The sequence below is a fragment of the Beta vulgaris genome, chromosome 2, assembly GCF_026745355.1.
Source record: "Beta vulgaris subsp. vulgaris cultivar EL10 chromosome 2, EL10.2, whole genome shotgun sequence".
Lineage (NCBI taxonomy): Eukaryota > Viridiplantae > Streptophyta > Magnoliopsida > Caryophyllales > Amaranthaceae > Beta > Beta vulgaris.
The window spans coordinates 20,646,950-20,656,580 of record NC_079203.1 but is presented as its reverse complement, the minus strand read 5'-3'; the positions used below and the strand labels follow the sequence as shown (position 1 = coordinate 20,656,580).

Sequence of the window (9,631 nt, the reverse complement as noted above, 5' to 3'; positions counted from 1 at the left end):
TTTCCTAAAAGATTTATTGACGAAACAAAGGTTGATGAGGAAGGATATCCAGTTTATAGAAGAAGAGATAACGGAATCTCGGTTGAGAAGACGGAGTGCATCTTGATAATAGGTTTGTTGTTCCTTATAATCCACAACTGCTTCGTAAGTATCGTGCCCATATAAACGTTGAATGGTGCAATCAATCCAGATCGATAAAGTATTTGTTCAAGTACATAAATAAGGGTTACGATAGAGTAACTGCTGCTTTATCAAAACAGAAATAGCTGCGATGATCCACAAAAGATTGATGAGATTAAAATGTATTACGACTGCCGTTACATATCTGCTTGTGAGGCAGTGTGGAGGATATATGGATTTCCTATTCCTATCGAACCCCTGCTGTTGAGAGATTGAGTTTCCATCTACCTGGGGAGCAAACGGTCGTCTACACTGACCAGATGGACGTGGAGATGTACTTGATAGACCTAATGTTGATAACACAAATTTTTATCGTGGATGGAATGCAACCAAAAGTATGAAGAAGCAAGACAGTTGACTTATGTAGAGTTCCCCACGAAATTTGTTTGGAAACAACCTACGCGAGAATGGACACCTAGGTCGAAAGGTTCGCACTTGGCAGGGTATACCATGTCGCTCCAGGTTCTGGTGAGAAATACTATCTAAGAACGCTCCTTAATTTTGTAAAAGGCCGACGTGCTACGAGGATATAAGAACGTTGATGGTTAGTGTATCCAACCTTCAAAGAAGCTTGCTACGCAAGGGGGCTGCTTGATGACGACAAGGAATACATAGACGCCATAACAGAGGCAAGCTTTAGAGAAACGGGGCATTATTGCGAAATCTATTTTGCATGTTACTTATGTCTGGTAGCTTATCTAAACCAGAAGACATATGGGAAAAGACATGGCACCTACTATCTGATGACATTCTATATAAACAACGTCGTATTCATAAAAACAAAGGTACAAGTTACAGTATTTTGCATACTTACTTTTTTTTTCGCTTACTTGGATGTTTAATAATTGTGCAACGAAAAAAGGATCACTATGACATAAATGAAGGGGATCTAATATTAAATCTTCCTATCGCATTGCAGATTTAACTCTAAGATGAACAAATTCAAGCTTTTGCACTGGCAGATATTGAAGCTAAACTGCAAAGTAATGGAGTAGCCTTTCGAAAATTCAGTGAGATGCCTTTTCCAGATGAATTAGTCGTGTTTGAAGGTCAAAATAAGCTAATAGCGGATGAGCTTTCATATGACATACCCTCATTAATTCAGAATATGACAAACTGTTTCCATGTCTAACCGAAGAACAACTAATGGTTTTCAACGAAATAATGCACTCTGTTAATGGCCAATCAGGAGGTGTTTTTTTGTATACGGATATGGAGGCACGGGTAAAACATACATTTGGAGGACATTGTGTGCTGCAATTAGGAAGATGGGTGAAATTGTTTTGCCAGTAGCATCAAGTGGAATTGCGTCCCTACTTCTTCCAAAAGGTCGAACCGCCCATTCAAGGTTCGGGCTTCCACTCAATGTTTGTGAAAACTCTACGTGTGTAGCTATTAGGCCTGGTTCTGACTTAGCTGCATTGCTCATGAGAACAAAGCTAATTATCTGGGATGAAGCACCAATGATGCACAAATATTGCTTTGAAGCACTTGATAGGAGTTTAAAGGACATTATGCAAGCTGTTGATCGAGATAATTTGCATCGACCATTTGGAGGTAAAGTTGTTGTCTTTGGTGGTGATTTAAGACAGATTCTGCCTGTTATACCCAAGGGTACAAGGCAAGATATAGTATTTGCGACTTAAACTCTTCGTTTCTATGGGATTCATGTAAGGTTTTGAAGTTACACGCAATATGAGACTTCAATCATGTTCTTCTTCGTCTACCGCTAATGAAATAAGGGACTTCTCAGAATGGATACTGAGCGTTGGTGATGGCAGAGCTGGAGGGCCCAATGATGGAGAAGTCGATATTGAAATCACTGAAGATATTCTTATAGACGGTGGAGATGACCCCATATCATCGATTGTCGACAGCACATACCCTTCACTCACTGATCACCTTTGGGAAGCCAAATACTTCCAAGAAAGAGCAATTCTAGCTCCAACTAATGAAATAGTTGAGAAGGTAAATGATCATGTGTTGTCCACAATTCCAGGTGATGAGAAAATTTACTTGAGTTGTGATGCAATTAGTAAAGATGAAGGGAACTTAGGGGCTCATGATATATATTCTACTGAATTCTTAAACACAATAAAGTGCTCGGCCTGCCAAATCATAGTATTAAGTTAAAAGTTGGTGCGCCTATCATGTTGCTTCGTAATATTGATCAGACATCTGGATTGTGTAATGGCACGAGGCTGGTAGTGAAGCATTTAGGCAATCGAGTGATTGAAGCTACTGTCATTTCAGGGAGCAATGTTGGTGACAAGGTATTCATCCCACGAATGACACTAACACCGTCTGACTCAACAAAATTTCCTATCAGATTTCAAAGACGGCAATTTCCTTTGACTGTGTGTTTTGCCATGACAATAAATAAAAGTCAAGGACAATCATTGTCGCACGTCGGTTTGTATTTACCGAGGCCTGTTTTCAGTCATGGTCAGCTATATGTCGCTATTTCCCGAGTCACGAGCAAAAAAGGACTTAAAATTCTGATTTGTGATAAAGAGAATAATGTGTGCAAAACAACCACAAATGTTGTTTACAAGGAAGTGTTCCAAAATGTATAACTTCATACACATTTTTGTAATGTTTGTTAATATAACTTTTACTTATTCTTTCATTACAAAATTTGTTGTCTGCTATTGGTTTCATTGAAAATTCTGTCTTATTAAGCAAATCACTTCCCGTGCATTTTTGCACGGGTCCCAAAACTAGTTCTTATATATAAAACAAAATCATTTATGCCAATTGGAAGCTCTTAATCGTTTTCACCAACATGTCAAGCTAGGAAATGATACAAATCCTATGTGTCGTCTATAAAATGGTTCAAATGATACGTGCACAATATCGTATTGATTCACAAAAATCTAGGCAATGAATCCCTTAAAATTACTCCCATAAAGTAGGTTAATTGTAGCCATTTTAAGAAACAAACTAGACATGATCGATGTTTTTTAAAATTATATATTCTTTTGATTTAAATGTTTTACAATAAATCGTTTTAACATTATTTATATAAGGAAATGATCTTTTGTTTAAATAATATCTATAATTACATGATTTTAGGGATACTTAATATGATTTTTTATATTAGGATACTTTTAATACATTAATAATGTTGTAACTTTCCTTTTAATCGGTGCCTGAAATTATGGGCGAGATTCACGCAAAATATGGGAAGGAAAATCAATCATTAGTTACTTGCCAAGTATAAAGAAAAATCAATCACCAAAGTTGACAATGGAGCATGTTCCTTGGCATTATGATGTAAAAGCATTTTATAGAGGTCGTGGCTTTCAATAGAGTGAAGGCATGGATGAGGTTGCTTGTAAGCATGAGCCTTCCTGTTGCGTCTCTTGGCAAAGATTGCTAAATTCAAGATCAACTATCAATGGTTCACATTGATAGAATATGAAAAGGTTCATAACCTTGGTTAGTCATTCTTAACAACGCCATTATATAGCTAAACAAGCTTCCATATCTTTTTATTATTATTTTTTGGAAAAAGTCTTTCAATATGATTCAATGACTGTAAATTTTGGAGTTGCCAAAAAAGTTGCCCAATTGCTATAAATAATCTAGACTTAATTCTACTTTTTCTTAGAATAATGGAAGTGGTGTGAAATTCCACAAGAACCACTTGCAACACAAGATCATTATAGGACTTTACGAAGCTGGACTTGGGACTATTTGTGGCAAATGGTCGAGAATTCATATTAGATTATATGGTTTCAACGCCAAAATGTATTTTTCTTAATTTCTAAAAACTTTCTTAAAATTTGCTATTTGAAATGCAGTTTGCTTATGGTAATCTTTAGCTCGAATTATTATATTGCTCCGACACCAGCTTGGATCATACATGTAGTATAGTAGAAGGTGGATCTGATCCACAACAAGTGAGATTTAGGAAGGAAGTTACCGATAGTTTCTCATTTATCAATATGGGGAACAGAGAAATGATAAACCTATATTGGATATTGTTTTGGCTATCCAATATCCAGGTTAAATTGATAATTTCTCGAAGGAAAAAGTGAAAAGTTGAAATATTATAAATCCCTGTTTGTGTATCAAAAACACTTGTTATTGATAAACCAACCCATGTTTACGTGTTTAAGACACTTGTTACTTACAAAACGACCCATGTTGACGTGAATTAAATGTAACTTTTTGTCAAAAAGTAAGACTGTGATTTACGACCAAAAGTAAAAATGTCTCGATTTGCGTGTTTTCGCAAGCTTTTCCCTAAAAAGTACAACTTGACATTTATAAAAACCCATGTTTGTGTGTTTAAAATACTTGTTATGATAAACCAACCCATATTTATGTGTTTGAGACCCTTATTAGTGTGAATTAAAGGACAATTTCTAAATTATTATGAAATTCGAAAATTAGTTTCGAAATACTGAAAGTGGAGTACAATTTATTTCAAAGGGAAAAATACTTTTTTCTCAATTTTACAGCCACCTTTTTTTTTTGGAAAAATGGCCCGTAATAATCCAACCTTTTACCGGTCCGCTCAAAATGGTCCCAGCTTTTAATTATTATATAATAAACCGTATTTTGGGGGGTATTAGCTTATGATGGACCATAACCTGCTATTAACCTGCTACTATAGGTCACCTATTATAACGATAAGTTTTCCTTTTTCCATTTCTTTCCCCTTTATTTTTCAGCGACACTCCCTTTATTTAAATCAACTTCTCCAAATCCTCTCTTTCTTAATTTTCACTCATGTTCTTCCATTAATTCCTCCATAATTATCAATCTTCATCAATGGCTATTTCATCTTCCAACTCTGGGTCTGCATCAAGTGGAAGGGTTTGGCCTGTGTTGAGATGTTACCAACAACGATATTTCACCCCTGAGAACTGTGAAGCACAAGGGCCCTAACTTGGGGAGGAAATTCTATGGCTGCATTCACTTCCCAGTAAGTTATGTTGATGAATTTTTTTTTTTCTTTTGTCAATTTCCCTAATTTAATTCAGTTCTTAAATTTGTTAAAAATAAGTAGGAACATTGTGGGTTCTTCTTGTGGGAGGATGATGTACGTCGCGGTTGCACAGCAGAGAGGGAGGAGATGAATTACTTGTTATTGGAGAAGGACACTACCATTTCTGAGCTGCAACATCAAAATATGGAGTTGAAGGAAACAGTTAAGAAGTTGAAGGCCAAGATTTGTAGTTTACAAGTGAAGGTTAGAAGTGGGGGCCAGCCAAATTCAAGCAAAGATCAGACATTTGTTAGGACTGTAATTGCTTGTTGCATTACATTTGTGGTTGTGTATCTGTTGAAATGAATTGAGGGTGGTTTAAGTTGTGTAAGTTAAATTCATGTAATAGGGTGTAGGGTCTGAATAGTTAATGTGTTAATTGAGGAAAATGTAATTCTGTGGCAGCATTTAAAGTGAAATATATGAAGTCCTTGCATTAATAAACTCATCCATTAGCCACAAAATGTTTGCAATGGTGATCATCTACTTTCATCATTAATAAACCAAGTCACAAAATGTTACAGTTAGTTGAATTCAATCCTGCTAACAAACTGAACTTGACAAAAAAGGACTTCAAATGGACTGGACTTTCACCAGTAGCCTTTACATGGATTTGCAACATAGTCCTTTACATGGACTTTCACCAATGGGCTTCACATGGACTTGCAAAAAAGGAATTCACATGGGCTTCTAATGGGGAGCATTTACTGATTCCTGAGTTGAAGGTGGATTATTCATTGCTGCAAATGAAGGAACCACCACAGGTGTAGGCCTTGCCCTTACTCTAGGAACCTGTCACCAGAAGCAGATGTTAGACAGCAAGCACAATATTCATTGAACAAACTAATGCACCAAATCACTTACATTAGTGAAAGCACTTCCATCTGAACCAAATAATACACCAAATCTAGTAGGAACCTAAAATTAGAAGGAATTATATTAGGACAGTTTCAAAATGATGTTGGAAAATCAAAATCATTCAAGGAAAAATCCATGTGATGAGCATTACCCTGCCTCTGCCTCTGGTTCTTTCCCTTCCCCTACCTCTGCTTTCAGCCCCAGTGTCTCCTGTAGACCCATCACCTCTTCCTTGACCACCAGCCCTTCCACCTCTTCCTTGACCACCAGCCCTTCCACCTCTTCCTTCACCACCAGCCCTTCCACCCCTTCCTTCACCACCAGCTCTACCACCTCTTGACCCTCTGCCTCCCCTTATAACCCTGCCACCTCTTCCTGTTCTTGAGGGCTCTGCTTTATGGGTTGGGCTGTGTTTGAGGGTTGTGCTTGTGATTGTTGATCTAGTGTTATCCCTAGGCCTACCTACTGGCCTCTTCATTGGTGGCTCTTGCTGAACAGGTCTGTCTCTGTTAGACACCTCTTCTTGTTGTGTCCCTTCTCTTGCAAATTGAACATGTCATTTCTAACCCATGCCTAGTCAATTTTCCAGGTTTCTTAGGTTTTCATATGGATCTTTTCTCCTGTTCAGTCTAGGTCTACCAGGCCCAATCTTTATTGGAGGTGGGGTAAGTGGACATGCCATTACAGGCCAATGCCTTTCACCTGTGCATGGTGGGATGGACCATGCATATGCTCTTAGGTACATCTCCCCTTAGGTGGTCAGCAACATAGTCCTCTGCCTCTTTATTGCAGAAGTAAATGCAGGACACAGCATGACAAATGGAATGCCAGTATGTCCCACTTTCTACATGTGCAGTTCTCTTCTCTATGTCAACAACAAAGCTATCTATAAACTGGTTCACTTGGAACAAAGTTGTGGAAGAAGGACAGGGGAGGCAATTTGCTGCCAATTCTTTCTCTCTCTCAAGTTTAACTTGAATCCTAGGACAAATTTTTGCACTGGACTTCTCCATTTCACCTTTTTTCATAACTAGTCTCTGCATTAAGGCAACCCTAATATCCTCTAGCATATATATCAAATGTTTCACCCTAGCATTTATTATATACCCATTGAAAGTTTCTGCAAGGTTATTCACTATCACATCTACTTTCATAGTATCTTTCAAGTGTGCCCTACAAAATACCTTTGGATTGTAGCTTTTGAACCCCACAACAGCCAAAGGATTGACCTTCTCCATGTTTGCCAGTGCTTCATTCATGTCTGAGATGTTACATGATTTGGCAGCTCTCCAGAAAAGCTCCTTCATTTCATCACCTTTGAAGGTCCTATGCCACAAAGCAAAGATGTGCCTGGCACAATGCCTGTGCTCTGCTTTTGGCAACAACCTTGCAACTGTACTGAGTATAGCCTATACATTTAGACAAGGGATTAATTCAGACAAGTATAAAGAAAGTAGGGTGAAATAAAAGCAACTGTGAATGGATATGTAAACGTAAACTGACCTGATTTTCATCACTTAGTATGGCTAATCCATCACCATCACCATCTTCCAACTGTAAATGGACTTGTAACTCTGTAATGAACCATTCCCATGAACTTGTGTTCTCTCCCTCTACAACTGCCCAAGCTATGGGATACATTTGATCATTACCATCCCTACCCACAGCTGCCATGAGTTGTCCCCCCAAAAAGGTTTTCAAAAAACATGCATCAATGCATATAACCCTCTTACATCCTTCTATCCATCCTTTCTTCAGTCCATCAAAACCCATAAACAATCTCTGGAAAACTGGTGGTTTGTCCTCATTACTACTGTCAGTCAAAAGAACAATATGCGACTCTGGACTTGCTACTCTCAATGCTTGAATGTACCTCCCTAGCTTGTTATAATGATCTACCATTGACCCATGCAACAGTTTATGGGCTTCCCTCTTAGTTTTGTAGGCAAAATCCCTAGACACAACAACCCTGTAAGCCCTCCTAATGGTCTCTTTTATCTCAGATGCTGGCCAGTGAGGTCTAGATTTGAAGACCTCAAGCAACTGTTGTGCTGCCCAAGTGCTTTTCAGCTGTATATTTTTCTTCATGTTCCTGCAACATGTATGCTCATTCTGTATAGTCTTCACAACAAAACATGCCCTTCTACTGTCCCAAGAAGAATATAGTTTGAAAGGGCATCCAACAATGCAACAAGCACCTAATCTTTGCCCTCTTTTCTTGTTACTAATATTAAACCTCAAGTTTCTACCTTGCATAATTGCAAAACTTGCAACAACTTGCTTGAAAGACTCCCTATTTGGAAACCTTTGCCCCACCTTCCACTGAAAGGTCCTAAAGTCCACACTTGCAGTATCAACAGCCACTGACCTTCTGCTTCTTCTTTGATTTAATTCCACTTCTCCATCACTTCCCTCTGGTGTGTGTATTTCATCCTCAGAGTTCTCATACTCACTCATATAACCACTCTCATTTGCTTGTCCATCATCAGACCTAGACCCCTTATTGCTGTTAGTAGCAATAAAACCTTCATCTGCCTGCTTTCTTAGTTCCTCCACAATCTCTAACAAATTGTTTTTGCAAACTTTCACCCTATTCTTTGCAGTTAGATATTCTTCATCACTAGTGTATACTTCATCATCATCAAGCTCTTCCTCAAGCTCACCCTCAAGCTCACCCTCAAGCTCATCCTCAAGCTCACCCTCTAATTCACCCTCAAGCTCATCCAACTGTTCATCCTCACCTTCAATCTGCCTTCCTTCAGGCTCATACAATGGATCACTGTCACTACCAGAGCTTACCTCATCACTGTCACTATCTGGCCTGGGATCATTCCAGTACTCATCAGGTATATGGTGATTGGCAGTTGAGGTTTGTGTGTTAACAACAGTTTCAGCAGGTTCAGATGTATGAGGATGGGAGATATTGTGATTGGCTTCCTTTGAGGGTGTATGGAGTTTCTGTGGAGTTGGCTGCTTGTTTGTCTCAATATGCACAGTGCTAGGGTTATCATGTGCATTAAGAATAGGTTGGTGGGTGGAATCAATATGCACATCAGCTGACTGTGTATTCTTTTTAGATAAGAATCTTGGACTACTCCTAGTTGGAGAAAAGTTGGCTGACTGTGTTTTTTTTGGGGCCACTTTTTTCAGCTTGGCCTCTTCTTGTGGGGTATCTTTGGTTTGGTTATCAGGTTTTAGTGGTGCCCTTCTTGGGATGAGCTTTTGGGGTCTGTCCTGGGTTGGTTGTGGCAGGGGTAACAACACATCATTAACAACATCAGGTTCATCTACTCCATGCAAGACAAACAGATCAATGGACCTTGATTTTTCAACAATTTCAGTCATAGTCCTCACCTCAGCATCATCATACACCCTTTTCAAACCATCATCCAGTGAACAACCAGGTTTCAAGTAATAAATCATTTCGATTTTTCTATAACCACCACACTCCTTTGCCATCTCTTCTAAGAAAAACCAACATAATTCATCAGGATCAACTGGGTATGTTTTACCTTCCCCTCCCACATACGCGGTCCCATTTTTAGTTGACTTAAACAACCCACCATGCCAAAACCTCAAACAAACCCAATCCAT

The 9,631-nt window shown here is 38.6% G+C and overlaps 1 pseudogene; it reads left to right on the top strand.

Annotated features, from left to right (window-relative positions):
* Positions 1–1,643: 1,643 nt before the first annotated feature.
* LOC125494743 (uncharacterized) lies at positions 1,644–2,789 on the top strand (annotated as a pseudogene).
* Positions 2,790–9,631: the final 6,842 nt, after the last annotated feature.